Here is a 13088-nt window from a genome sequence, read left to right as displayed (position 1 = left end):
CTATTTCTGTGATTGACACTTTATTATATTAATACCACTACTCAAATTAGATATTCGCTTACCTTTAAATACTCTGCTTACAGCACCTTCACAATGGCAGCACATGTCAGGAATTATCCTGCCAAGCGATTGCACTAATTGAAAGCTTCAAACCCTGTAAACTCTGGCTAGTCTTTGCATTGCTGCATCAATGAATCTTTCTCCTTTAACACTTCATACCCCCCCCCCCCCCGGTGTCACATTTGGCACCTTTCAGGGGGGAGCAAATACCTGTCAAATACAGGTATTTTGCTCCCACCTCCGGCATAGATACCCGAGCCACCCACGGGTATCTACGCCACTTCCGCCCCCCCCCCTCCCCCCCCCCCGCTGTCTTCTGGGAGACCAGTGGGATAGCACAGCACGAGTCTTGCATAAGCAGTAGGGAACAAGGAATTAAAGCCGCAAGGCTTCACTTCCTGACTCCCTTACCGAAGATGGCGGCGGCAGCACCCAACAGCTGAGGGATATATCGGCTTCAGGTGCCGACATTGCGGGTGCCGTGGACAGGTCTGTGTCCATATTTTAAAAGTCAGCAGCTGCAGTATTTGTAGCTGCTGACTTTTAAAAAAGCTCAAAAGATTTCTCTGACTTGCGTAAATAGTTACAAAAGTCATCTGGATTTTTCTCCTTTAAATTGTTGATCAGGGACATGTGCAAAACTTTTCAGGTCCCCTGAAGATTTCCCATTGGACGAAACACATAGGATGTCACGTAGCACTGATGTCACACTGCTGTACTCGAATCCCGAGCAACAGCTTTCTATGTGAGTTGATCAGCTTTCACTTCTAATGTTTTATATGTGCCTACGTAATTTTAAAAATACTGCACTATGACTATTCTACTTGCTCGCGTGATGAGCTTTTTTTTGTCACAGTACTAGTCTGGCTTGTCCCCTGGAGGTTATATAAGAGGTGACATCTGTGATCTGGGCCTGTGAATTCAGAGGAGGAAGGAGTGAGCTGTGATTACTATACAGTAATACCTTGGCTTACAAGCATAATTTATTCCAGAAGCATGCTTGTAATCCAAAGCACTCGTATACAAAAGTAAATTTCCCCATAGGAAATAAAGGGAACTCAGATAATCCGTTCTACAGCCACTGCTGGTCTTTGCAGTACTGTATGTGGCCAGAAGTGCGGTGTATGCAGTACTGCATGTGGCCAGAGGTGCAGGGGCGCCGGTGACGTTTGGAGACACTCAGAAACACTCGGGAACAGAGTCTTTCCGAGCGTCTCTGAGTTCACCACGAAGCGCTGGGAGCCACCAGCGCCCCCCGGATCTCTGGCCAAATAGGGAAATGCACACACCAGCGGCTTGAATCCTGCTCTTCTTGTAAGACAACTCTCAGAAATCGGGTCAGGATTTAAAAAAAAATTAATAAATAGCTTGTATTGTGAAACAATCGTAAACCGCGTTACTCGCAATCCAAGGTTCCACTGTATTGAGTTGGTTGGGCTATATTATTTCCAGCCATAATTTCTGGTAAATTTTCTTTTTTTTTAACCAAATCATCTTTTTATTCATTTTATATACGCACACACACAAACAGGAAGAAAAAAAAAAAAAACACAGCAAAAAAAAAAAAAAAAAGAGAGAGAAACCTACAACCCCAGCCCGTATTAAGAGGGAAAAGGGAAAAAAAAAAAAAAAGCACCCCTGGCACCCGTGCTCCCACTCCCCCTCCCCCCATTACTCATACAGTACATTGATCCTCTCCTCTCTCGTCATACCTCCAAGGCATTAAACCACCTTTTCCATATTTTTTCAAATTTTTCTACCCTGCCTCTATGTAGGAAAATATATTTTTCCTTGATTAAAGTTTCCCTTACTTGTATTTTCCATTCTGCTACAGTAGGTGGATATGATGATAACCATTTTAGTGCTATGAGTTTACGAGCCTGGAATAGACTTCTATTTATTGAAACAATATATTCCGCTGGAATTCTTGATTCATCAAGTATACCTAGAAGGCATCCCCCAGGCTCCATAGGCATCCCACTCTCAAATACCTTATTGACCACCCCCGACCAATAGCGATAGAGTTTAGGGCATCTCCATAGCAAGTGTATTAGATTGGCTGCTCTCCCTTTACATCTAGGACATTGGTCTGTTTCTCTGCTTTTCCATTTGAATAATTTCTGTGGTGTGTAATGTGCCCTGTGTAAGATGAATATTTGTGTTAAATTTTGTGTGGGAGATAAAGAGGCCCGAGGTATTGCCGATAGTGCCCGTGCCCACTGTTCATCCGAAATTGGCCCTATGCCGCCCGTCCAGGCTAATCTAGCTGGTATAGCCACAGTGCATTTAAATTTATCAAACAATATATTATATAGTTGTGATATCAATCCTTTTTCCCCATCTTATCAACAAGGCTATTACCCCTGACTCATTAAACTTCAGTTCATGCGATCTACCCTTTATTTTTAATGCATACCTGAGCTGTAGAAATTGAAAAAATCTTTGATTTGGAATATTATATTCTTTATTTATTTCACTAAAGGTTTTCAACACATCATCCTGAAATAGCTGTGCTATGTACCTTAGTCCCTTCTGCCTCTAATGCCGCGTACACACGGTCGGACTTTTCGTCTACAAAAGTCCGACAGCCTGTCCGACAGACTTCCTGCGGACTTTCGGCGGACTTGCAGCAGACTTTCTAACGAACGGACTTGCCTACACTTGACAACACAAAAGTCCGACGGATTCGTACGTGATGACGTACACCGGACTAAAATAAGGAAGTTCATAGCCAGTAGCCAATAGCTGCCCTAGCATGGGTTTTTGTCCGTCGGACTAGCACACAGACGAGCGGATTTCGGGGTCCGTCGTGGTTACGACGTAAAGATTTGAAGCATGTTTCAAATCTAAAGTCCGTCGGATTTGAGGCTGAAAAAGTCTGCTGAAAGTCCGGAGAAGCCCACACACGATCGGATTACCAGCCAGCTTTAGTCCGTCGGCGTCCGTTGGACTTTTGTAGACGAAAAGTCCGACCGTGTGTACGCGGCATAAGTCTCAAACCCTTCCAGTTTCATCAATTCCTCATAGCTGCTATTGTTCCAGATTGGAGTATATGACGTATATCCATTTATCTCAGTAATTTTCCTCATTTCCTGCCATACCTTGTCAAACAATTTACCAGTAAGAAATCATTTATCACGCAGTTGATTTCTCGACTCTAATAAAGAAACCAATGGATATACTTCATAAACTGATAGCAGCAGACTCTGTATAGGGTCAGAGTCCGCTACTATTGTCCATCCGCTAAAGTGTTGTAATTGTGAGGCTAAAAAATAATTTTTGGGATGGGGGATCGCCAAACCTCCCTCTTCTTTGGTTAGCATCAATGTTGTTAACTTTATACGTGGTTGTTTTTTCCTCCAGATCAAGTCTCTGAAAAACGACTCTATTTTTCTAAACCAAAATGCTGTGATCCATATTGGTGAGTTATTAAACACGTAAAGTAATTGCGGGGCCCAAATCATTTTAATAAGATTTGCTCTTCCTATCACCGTCAGAGGTAACTTACACCAACTTTCGCTTTTATCCTAAAATTTTGCTAATAAAGGTTTCAAATTTAAATTAATATAGTCTTTTAAATCCCAAGAGATCTCTATACCCAAATATTTCGCTGTATCCTTAATTTGAATTTTAGAGGCTTGATTTAATAAGGGGGTTTTTAACTCATCCAGTGGTAATAATATGGATTTATCCCAGTTGATCTGGAAGCCAGAAAAAAGCCCAAATATGGAGATAAGGCTCATAAGTTCCGTTAATGAATTTCAAGTATCCCCCAGGAAAATAAGAGCGTCATATGCATACAGGGCCACTTTATCCTCTCTACCTGCCTGTCGGAACCCGACTATTTTTGTTGATTGTCTAATAGCAAGGGCAAGAGGCTCCACTGCTATAGAAAACAGTAGTGGCGACAGGGGACAACCCTGCCTTGTCCCTCTAGATAAAGTAAATGGGCTGGATAGTGTATTATTAATTCTTATTACATTTTCAATTCACTTGAGGGTGGTGTGTGGATACACATTGGAAGATTTATTTTTTATCAATTGGCACGTGGTGCTAGTCATATTCTTTTATCACAAACTTTTTACATTCTAAATCAGGGGTCTCAAACTAACAGCCCTCCAGCTGTTGCAAAACTACAAGTCCCATGAGGCATTGCAAGGCTGACAGTTACAAGCATGACTCCCACAGGCAGAGGCATGATGGGACTTTGGGACTTGTAATTTTGCAACAGCTGGAGAGCCACCAGTTTTAGACCCCTGTTCTAAATATTTGGTGGACTTGTAGCGCCCCCCCCCCCCCCCCCCCCCTTCCCATGAAATCCCATAGCTTTAATAGCTATTCTAAATCCAATAGCTTTAATAGCTATTTTGAGGTTTGTACCCTCTTCTTTAGAACCAGAACTTCTGAAGAAGCTCTGGCTCTAAAGAAGAGGCCAAAGGCAGGGTGCCTTTAGCCAATCATGGCCCCACACTACATAAGGCTGCTTACACATCGGCCATATGTAGTGTGTTGGAGTGGACGGAGCTAGAGCTAACTTGAGCTAGATTAGGCAGTTGGTTAGTGGCTTGCATATATATATATACACTCTGCATTTGGTGTAGACTATATATACAGTGCATTCGGCAGGATACAGTATATAATACATGTCAGGCGGTGTATCTATATATATATATATATATATATATATATATATATATATATATATATATATATATACATACACAGTCTAGTATATACGGTATCTCACAAAAGTGAGTACACCCCTCACATTTTTGTAAATATTTTATTATATAATTTTGTATGACAACACTAAAGAAATGACACTTTGCTACAATGTAAAGTAGTGAGTGTACAACTTGATTAACAGTGTAAATTTCTTTAAATCGTACATCATGGGACACAGAGCCATAGTAATTACTATGTGGGTTATAGTCCACCTTCAAGTGCTGGACACTGGTACACCCTAAACAGGAAGTTGACTCCCTATATAACCCCTCCCATACCGGAAGCATCTAAGTTTTTTCACCAGTGTCTAAGGTGTTGGTCACGAGAGAAGATGCTGTGCTGAGCTCCACTGGAGCAATCCTTGCTGGGGCTAGCTATGCAGCCGGATCCATTCAAAGTGTCTTTTAGGCCAAATTGAATGGTGCCTGGGCCTCATATCTGAAGAAACAAGGTTTTTGCTTGTAAACGCTTCGCTTTTTAGAGAGCTGGACCCCAGGATCCAGTACTTTTGGTATTAAGGCCATAAAGTTTTACTGGCAGGGTGCTATTACAGGTCCAGGATTGTGGGTTCCCCGGTTCCTGAAGGTTTGTTAATGGAACCCATCGTGAAGGGTGAAGATTGGGTCTGTTGGTTTTAACACAGAAAACCCTGCGACGGGAAAGGTAAGTGGAGTTTTCTAAGGAACTTTTAAATTTTCTTATGAAATGTCCCCTTTAAAGTAAATGTTGTCATGCCTAAGTGTCACCACTGGGGGCTGTATGGAGCACGTACCTTCTCATGCTTTGCTCAGATATCACACTGTGTCACAGAAGCAGCAGACTTTTTTCCTTCGGCTAGCAGGCAGACCTCCGGTAAGTTTGGGGGGTTTTGCTTCTTCCAGACACCCCCACCTGGGCTGAACTCTTCCCCTCTTCATGAGGCTGAGTATAAGGGAGAACTAAAAATGATCGGCAATGCCATTTCCTTTCACCGCCCCTACTCGGCGGCGGCTTCCAGGTCTCCTCCACGCCATCCCTCCCTCACTCACAAGCCGATCCCGTCGGATCAGAGGCCCGTGCTTGCGCAGGAAAACTCTTTTCTTGAAAGAGAAAGGGGGGCACGATGCAAGGTGGGGGCGGGGCTTAGTGCGGTGTTGGCATCCTCCAACGCGGGAGTGTGTTAAAAAAAAAAAAAAAGCTCCATTTGTGCTGGCTGCAAAATTGTCGGAGAGACATAAGAGCAGAGAGGAGAATGAAAGAGGTTTTGGTGACACAGGTATTTCCTATTTGAAACATTTACTATTTGCATCAGGCTGAGCATTAATAGAAGCGGCAATGGCTGGACTATTGCTCAAGCAGTGGATGCGATTTCTTCTGGTAGTACCTCTGCTTTGTGCATCGGGCTAAGGTCAGAAGGAGGGTTGAAACACCCCCAAAAAAGAGCTAAAAGGGTCTCCCTCAAGCTCTGGAAAGCCTACTCATCTCTATAAATGGCATCCTCCCCTGAGAGGGGGTGGCTGTTCAGAGTGAGCATCAATACCTTGAAATGTTGCAACTGTTTTCAACACTGCAGCCCCTGTTTATTTTACTAAAAAGATCTTTTTTTCTCAGTCATGATAGGTTTTTTAAAAGAAAGGTTAGCAACTTTATTCACATCCCAGTGTGGGTCAAAATGCGACAGGTTCTCTTCCATTGCCTAGGACCCTCAAACTGAGGAACTGGGGGCGGGAGAAGATGGATTCCCTCAGGGGAGCCTGGTGAGGCTGATGACTCCTCTTCTGAGGTGTCAAATGTGGGAGAATCAGCTGTTTCAATCTTAAGATTGATAGTGCAATTTCTTGCTGAATGGTCCGCTCCATATTTATGTACCATTAACTGAGTGTTTGGGTTCGCTAAAGCCTTCTCAAGCTGTGCATGCCGTTTCCTGTCCATTCATTGTTGAAAAGCTTTTTTTGTATCTGAGAGGATCACCCAGATAAGCATTATTTTCCCTCCTAAAAAGTTTTCACACTTTATCCTATTGTGGAGGAAATTCACTAAGTAGGGTATACCAGCATTTAACGCTGCTATATCCTCTGTGAATAAGAGTTTGACTTGTCCGGCAGACAATGCTCAAATGCTTAGGAATCCAATGGATAAAAAGTTGGAATTCCTATTAAAAAAAAACAAAACAAAACACTTTTTTTCTCTGGCAGATTGAGTGTCTCAGCCTGCGCTGACAGTAATTGCTTAAACGTTGAGAGACCAGTTTAAACAGGTGTTTAAAGTTATCCTGCTCAGCAGGCCCAGGATCTGGCAGCTTTATGTTTGCAATAGTTGCTATGAGAGATTCTATCCTTCAAGTCTTCGCTAAGCACCATGCAGAAGCTCCTGGCTAGTCTTCCTTTTTGCAGTGAAACAGCTATTCGGGGATGTTTTGGATAATACATCCAAAAGAAATTCTAGTGGAAAAAGTACCCCTTTTTGCCATTTAATAAAAAGAGTAAATGTATTTTAAAGCTCCTTCTGTGCCAGGGGCATCAGCCTCCAGGCAGTTATGATGGATTCCGCTGTTAGGTTCAAAAGGTAATCCTCAGGGTTAACCCCAGGGACAAAAGAGGTCTTGGGGGAGGAAACCTACAAAATACTGAAGCCTCCTTATGAGGAGGTGCCCCCGCACGTTCAATAGGGGGAATTCTTCTGCAGTTCTCAAGGATCTGGCAGGAAGAGTGTCAAGACGAATGGGGGACTTCCTCAATAGCTCCAAGGTACAAACTGCAGTACCAAGAGTTCTCGTCTCCTCGTTTTCTCAGATCAAACGTTTCTAAGGATCCAGAGAAAAAGAAGTCTTTCTCTCAAACATTGGACCATCTTTTGGCAAAAAGTGATCATGGTGGCCCCCATGTAAGAGCAGAGGTTGGGGTTTGGTTAAATCCAAATGGACATTCTGGATTTAAAAAATCTAAATTCAGTTCCTGAATATAACCACTCTTTTTTCACATGGAGTCAATCCAATCAGTTATCTCCTTCCTACAAGAAGGAGAACTTCTGGCATCAATTGACGTAAAAGATGCATACCTCCATATGCCTATTTCCTCGCTCACTAGTAATATCTACTTTTCAAGGTGGAAAATCTTCATTTTCAGTGTGTAGCTCTGCTTTCTGGTCTAGCTACTGCACCTTGAGTGTTTACAAAGGTTCTGGCCCTTCTTCTAGCCAGATTAAGGGCCCAAGGTATATAGATTTTGGTTTGCCTTGACGATCTGTTTTTGATAGTCCAGTCAGTAGCCCGCTTAGACCAAAGTATGGTCACCATGTTCAACTACCTGGAATATCTAGGTCGGATTCTCAGCCTAGGAGAAATCTTCTTTAAAACCACTTGGCTCTGATCATAGGTACACCCAGAAAAGGGTATTCTTGCCCCAGGCAAAGATCAGTGCCATAAAGAAACTGATTTAGGTGGTTGAAGGAAGATGAATTCTTCTATTCAACTTTGCATGAGGTTGTTGGGAAAGATGGTGGCTTCATTCCACTCTGTTCCTTATGCTCAGTTTCATTCGAGACTGCTGCAAAATATTATCCTATCGGCTTGGAACAAAGGGTTCAAGCTCTAGATTCCCAATGTGTCTGACTCCAAAGCCTACGGCCACATCATCCTGAAATCGCCCAATCTCGTCTGATCTTGGAGGCTAAGCAGGGTCGGGCCTGGTTAGTACCTGGATGGACCACCTGGAAATACCAGGTACTGTAGGCTGGGTACGCCGGAGCCTCAATTTATGGTTAATATCCAAAAACCTGCAAAGGGGAAAATCCTTCCTTCAGTTACCACGGAAGTGGCCCAGATCAGAAATGACCTTGCCCATTATCATTCTAGAAATTCAGGCAGAGCACATGGTTCTGAGGGCCTGAACGTTCAGTTTACGGCATTGTCCTGCGAGGATTCAATCCGACTGTGCCACAGCAATGGCCTATATTAATCACCAAGGTTACATAGTTACATAGTTACATAGTAGGTGAGGTTGAAAAAAGACACACGTCCATCAAGTCCAACCTATGTGTGTGATTATGTGTCAGTATTACCTTACATATCCCTGTATGTTGCGGTCATTCAGGTGATTATCTAATAGTTTCTTGAAGCTATCAATGCTCCCCGCTGAGACCACCGCCTGTGGAAGGGAATTCCACATCCTTACCGCTCTTACAGTAAAGAACCCTCTACGTAGTTTAAGGTTAAACCTCTTTTCTTCTAATTGTAATGAGTGGCCCCGAGTCTTATTAAACGCTCTTCTGCGAAAAAGTTTTATCCCTATTGTGGGGTCACCAGTACAGTATTTGTAAATTGAAATCATATCCCCTCTCAAGCGTCTCTTCTCCAGAGAGAATAAGTTCAACGCTCGCAACCTTTCCTCATAACTAAGATCCTCCAGACCCTTTATTAGCTTTGTTGCCCTTCTTTGTACTCGCTCCATTTCCAGTACATCCTTCCTGAGGACTGGTGCCCAGAACTGGACAGCATACTCCAGGTGCGGCCGGACCAGAGTCTTGTAGAGCGGGAGAATTATTGTTTTATCTCTGGAGTTGATCCCCCTTTTAATACATGCCAATATTCTGTTTGCCTTATTAGCAGCAGCTAAGGTGGCACAAGAAATTGTGTGGCCCAGAGAAAGGTGAATCATATCCTATCTTGTGTAGAAAACTATGTACTTTGCCTATCGATGGTCTTTATTCCAGGAATAGAAAATTGGCAGGCGGACTACTTGAGTTGCCAGCAGCTGTTACCGGGAGAATGGTTCCTTCACCCCGATATCTTCCTGTCAATATGTCAAAGATGGGGGATCCCAGACATAGATCTGTTTATGTCCAGGTTCAAGAAAGAAATCTACAACTTTGTGTCAAAAACAAAGGATCCGCTAGCATGTGGAACAGATGCCTTGCTATTCCCGTGGGATCGGTTCTCACTGATTTATGCACTCCCTCCTATTCTGCCTGCGTCCACGACTTCTTCGCAGCAAGGGAAGTCGGTGATTCTTGTGGCCTCCAGCGGGGCCCAGGAAATCTCGGTATGCAGGGATTGTAAAGATGACAGTAGGGGACCCATGGACCCTACCGCCACGGCCAGACCTTATTTCGCAAGGTCCGGTATTCCATCCTACTTTACAAACGCTAAATTTAATGGTTTGGCTATTGAGACCCACACTCTGAAGAAACGTGGGCTATCAGGTTCAGTGGTTTCTATCTTGGTTAATGCAAGGAAGCCGGCCTCCATAATTATATACTATGGAGTCTGGGAAGCACTTCTCAAAGGACCGCATTTGAGAACGTCCAGTGACGAAACACGTAAGGCGGAGCCACGCTCTTACGTCACACCCGGAAACACAGAGCCTGGAACGCAGATGGTACACACACCATGGATCGGCTCTTCCTGCTCATTTCCATTGCGTTTTTTTTGCTCTTGCTTACCTGTGATGGGAAGCTATTGATTTTATTTATATTTTTAATAAATTACCATTTTAAATACTGCACTATGGGAGCCCCTTGTTTTTCCTATGAGGACCTCACCGCCTGCCGTTGTGGAACGACCTGGGAGGTCCTGGTTGGAGCACACCCCTGAGCTTGTACGAACAGGTGGTAAAGCCTGATGGAGGAACAGATGGCATTTCACAGTTATCAAGGAGAAGGCTCGCTCACAGTCACCCACTCTTTGCCTACTACCCCTGCAGGGGTTACCACGTCTGGTGAGTGGGGACCCAACGGGGAGAGCACTAAAGTCACACTGTGTGCTGTCCACTGAAGTCACCTGTCATATGCAATAGTGGACACTCTGGGATCACATTTTTGGTTTTCTTTTTGTCACTTTCAGAAGAGGAAAAGACAATTCCATAGCTCAACTCACCAACCAGTCTGCTGACCAACCAAATTTACCTGTCTAACCGTATGTTAAAGGCAGGGGTTTAGTTAGCACACATTTGCAAACGCATGTGAAAGCTGCAAGGCCTCGTCAAGGCACCCTGTATTACTTGCAGTCCTAACACTAAATTTATAAGTGTCTCCACAGTGGAAGCACATGCATTGAATGGATAGGTGTGAGACAGGTGAGCCAGGAGGCCGCCCTAGCCCCCTTAAAGGGACAGGACACACACTGGACACCCAGCAAAAGCAGCAGAGGCGTCCAGTGTGTCCCCGACCCAAATATACAAACTGTAACAAGACACTGGTCACCGCCCACACCCATAACTGGCCTTCACAGTAAGGAGCACATGGAGGGCATATACATACAAGAAAAAGACAATTCCATAGCTCAACTCACCAACCAGTCTGCTGACCAACCAAATTTACCTGTCTAACCGTATGTTAAAGGCAGGGGTTTAGTTAGCACACATTTGCAAACGCATGTGAAAGCTGCAAGGCCTCGTCAAGGCACCCTGTATTACTTGCAGTCCTAACACTAAATTTATAAGTGTCTCCACAGTGGAAGCACATGCATTGAATGGATAGGTGTGAGACAGGTGAGCCAGGAGGCCGCCCTAGCCCCCTTAAAGGGACAGGACACACACTGGACACCCAGCAAAAGCAGCAGAGGCGTCCAGTGTGTCCCCGACCCAAATATACAAACTGTAACAAGACACTGGTCACCGCCCACACCCATAACTGGCCTTCACAGTAAGGAGCACATGGAGGGCATATACATACAAGAAAAAGACAATTCCATAGCTCAACTCACCAACCAGTCTGCTGACCAACCAAATTTACCTGTCTAACCGTATGTTAAAGGCAGGGGTTTAGTTAGCACACATTTGCAAACGCATGTGAAAGCTGCAAGGCCTCGTCAAGGCACCCTGTATTACTTGCAGTCCTAACACTATTAAGGGGGCTAGGGCGGCCTCCTGGCTCACCTGTCTCACACCTATCTATTCAATGCATGTGCTTCCACTGTGGAGACACTTATACATTTAGTGTTAGGACTGCAAGTAATACAGGGTGCCTTGACGAGGCCTTGCAGCTTTCACATGCGTTTGCAAATGTGTGCTAACTAAACCCCTGCCTTTAACATACGGTTAGACAGGTAAATTTGGTTGGTCAGCAGACTGGTTGGTGAGTTGAGCTATGGAATTGTCTTTTTCTTGTATGTATATGCCCTCCATGTGCTCCTTACTGTGAAGGCCAGTTATGGGTGTGGGCGGTGACCAGTGTCTTGTTACAGTTTGTATATTTGGGTCGGGGACACACTGGACGCCTCTGCTGCTTTTGCTGGGTGTCCAGTGTGTGTCCTGTCCCTTTAAGGGGGCTAGGGCGGCCTCCTGGCTCACCTGTCTCACACCTATCCATTCAATGCATGTGCTTCCACTGTGGAGACACTTATAAATTTAGTGTTAGGACTGCAAGTAATACAGGGTGCCTTGACGAGGCCTTGCAGCTTTCACATGCGTTTGCAAATGTGTGCTAACTAAACCCCTGCCTTTAACATACGGTTAGACAGGTAAATTTGGTTGGTCAGCAGACTGGTTGGTGAGTTGAGCTATGGAATTGTCTTTTTCTTGTATGTATATGCCCTCCATGTGCTCCTTACTGTGAAGGCCAGTTATGGGTGTGGGCGGTGACCAGTGTCTTGTTACACTTTCAGAAGAGGGACTTGGGTCTTTTTACATATTTTAAACATTTTTTTATATTTATTTTAATGTTAGGTGTGGACTTTATTTGCACCTCATTCTTAGTGGTGCGGTTACTACTTATTTGTCACATAGTTTGTGGTATTAGGAATTGAGATATCATATGGATGATGGCTGGGTATATGGTCGGTTGATTAAGGGAGTACATGTGCCTTATTATTAACAACCTGAGTGGCTTTCCCAGCCTACCTGGTTACACATTTAGACAAACTCACCTTATATACCCTACTTTTATTTACCTCTATTGTTATTCACTACTTGATGATTTCAGTTATGATCTGATACACTTGTCACACGTCCACTTTGTTTACCACACCCACCAGTGGGGTACATACATATATAGTTTGGCTCATAAGCTTAGCACCTGCACATTTTCCATAACTCTTCGGTTATTTACTCAGTGGTTACAGGGTAGCGCCAATCACCCCATTTCTTATACTTATTCCTGTAAGTTCCCTTGGGAACCTAATAGGGGAGGCTGCAACCCACATTTATCCTAAGCGCAGAAATTACTATATATTTATTTCTGGGAAGCATATGTCTCCTGGTGTGAAACCAGGGGTTGCACCCCAGGAAATATGTCAAAGGTAGAATCCTTGACTTTCTGCAGATGGGGTGAGAAAAAAAGCTGGCCTTGAGTGCTTTCTAAGGACAGGTCTCGGCCTTATCAGTATTATT

The 13088-nt window shown here is 44.0% G+C and overlaps 1 pseudogene; it reads left to right on the top strand.

Moving 5' to 3' along the window:
• The first annotated feature begins 8381 nt into the window (after positions 1-8381).
• On the top strand, positions 8382-8497 carry LOC141106994 (5S ribosomal RNA; annotated as a pseudogene).
• The last annotated feature ends 4591 nt before the right edge of the window (positions 8498-13088 follow it).

This window comes from Aquarana catesbeiana, linkage group LG08 (genome assembly GCF_042186555.1).
Source record: "Aquarana catesbeiana isolate 2022-GZ linkage group LG08, ASM4218655v1, whole genome shotgun sequence".
Classification (NCBI taxonomy): domain Eukaryota; kingdom Metazoa; phylum Chordata; class Amphibia; order Anura; family Ranidae; genus Aquarana; species Aquarana catesbeiana.
The sequence above is the reverse complement of the archived record's forward strand: the minus strand, read 5'-3'. Positions and strand labels throughout refer to the sequence as shown.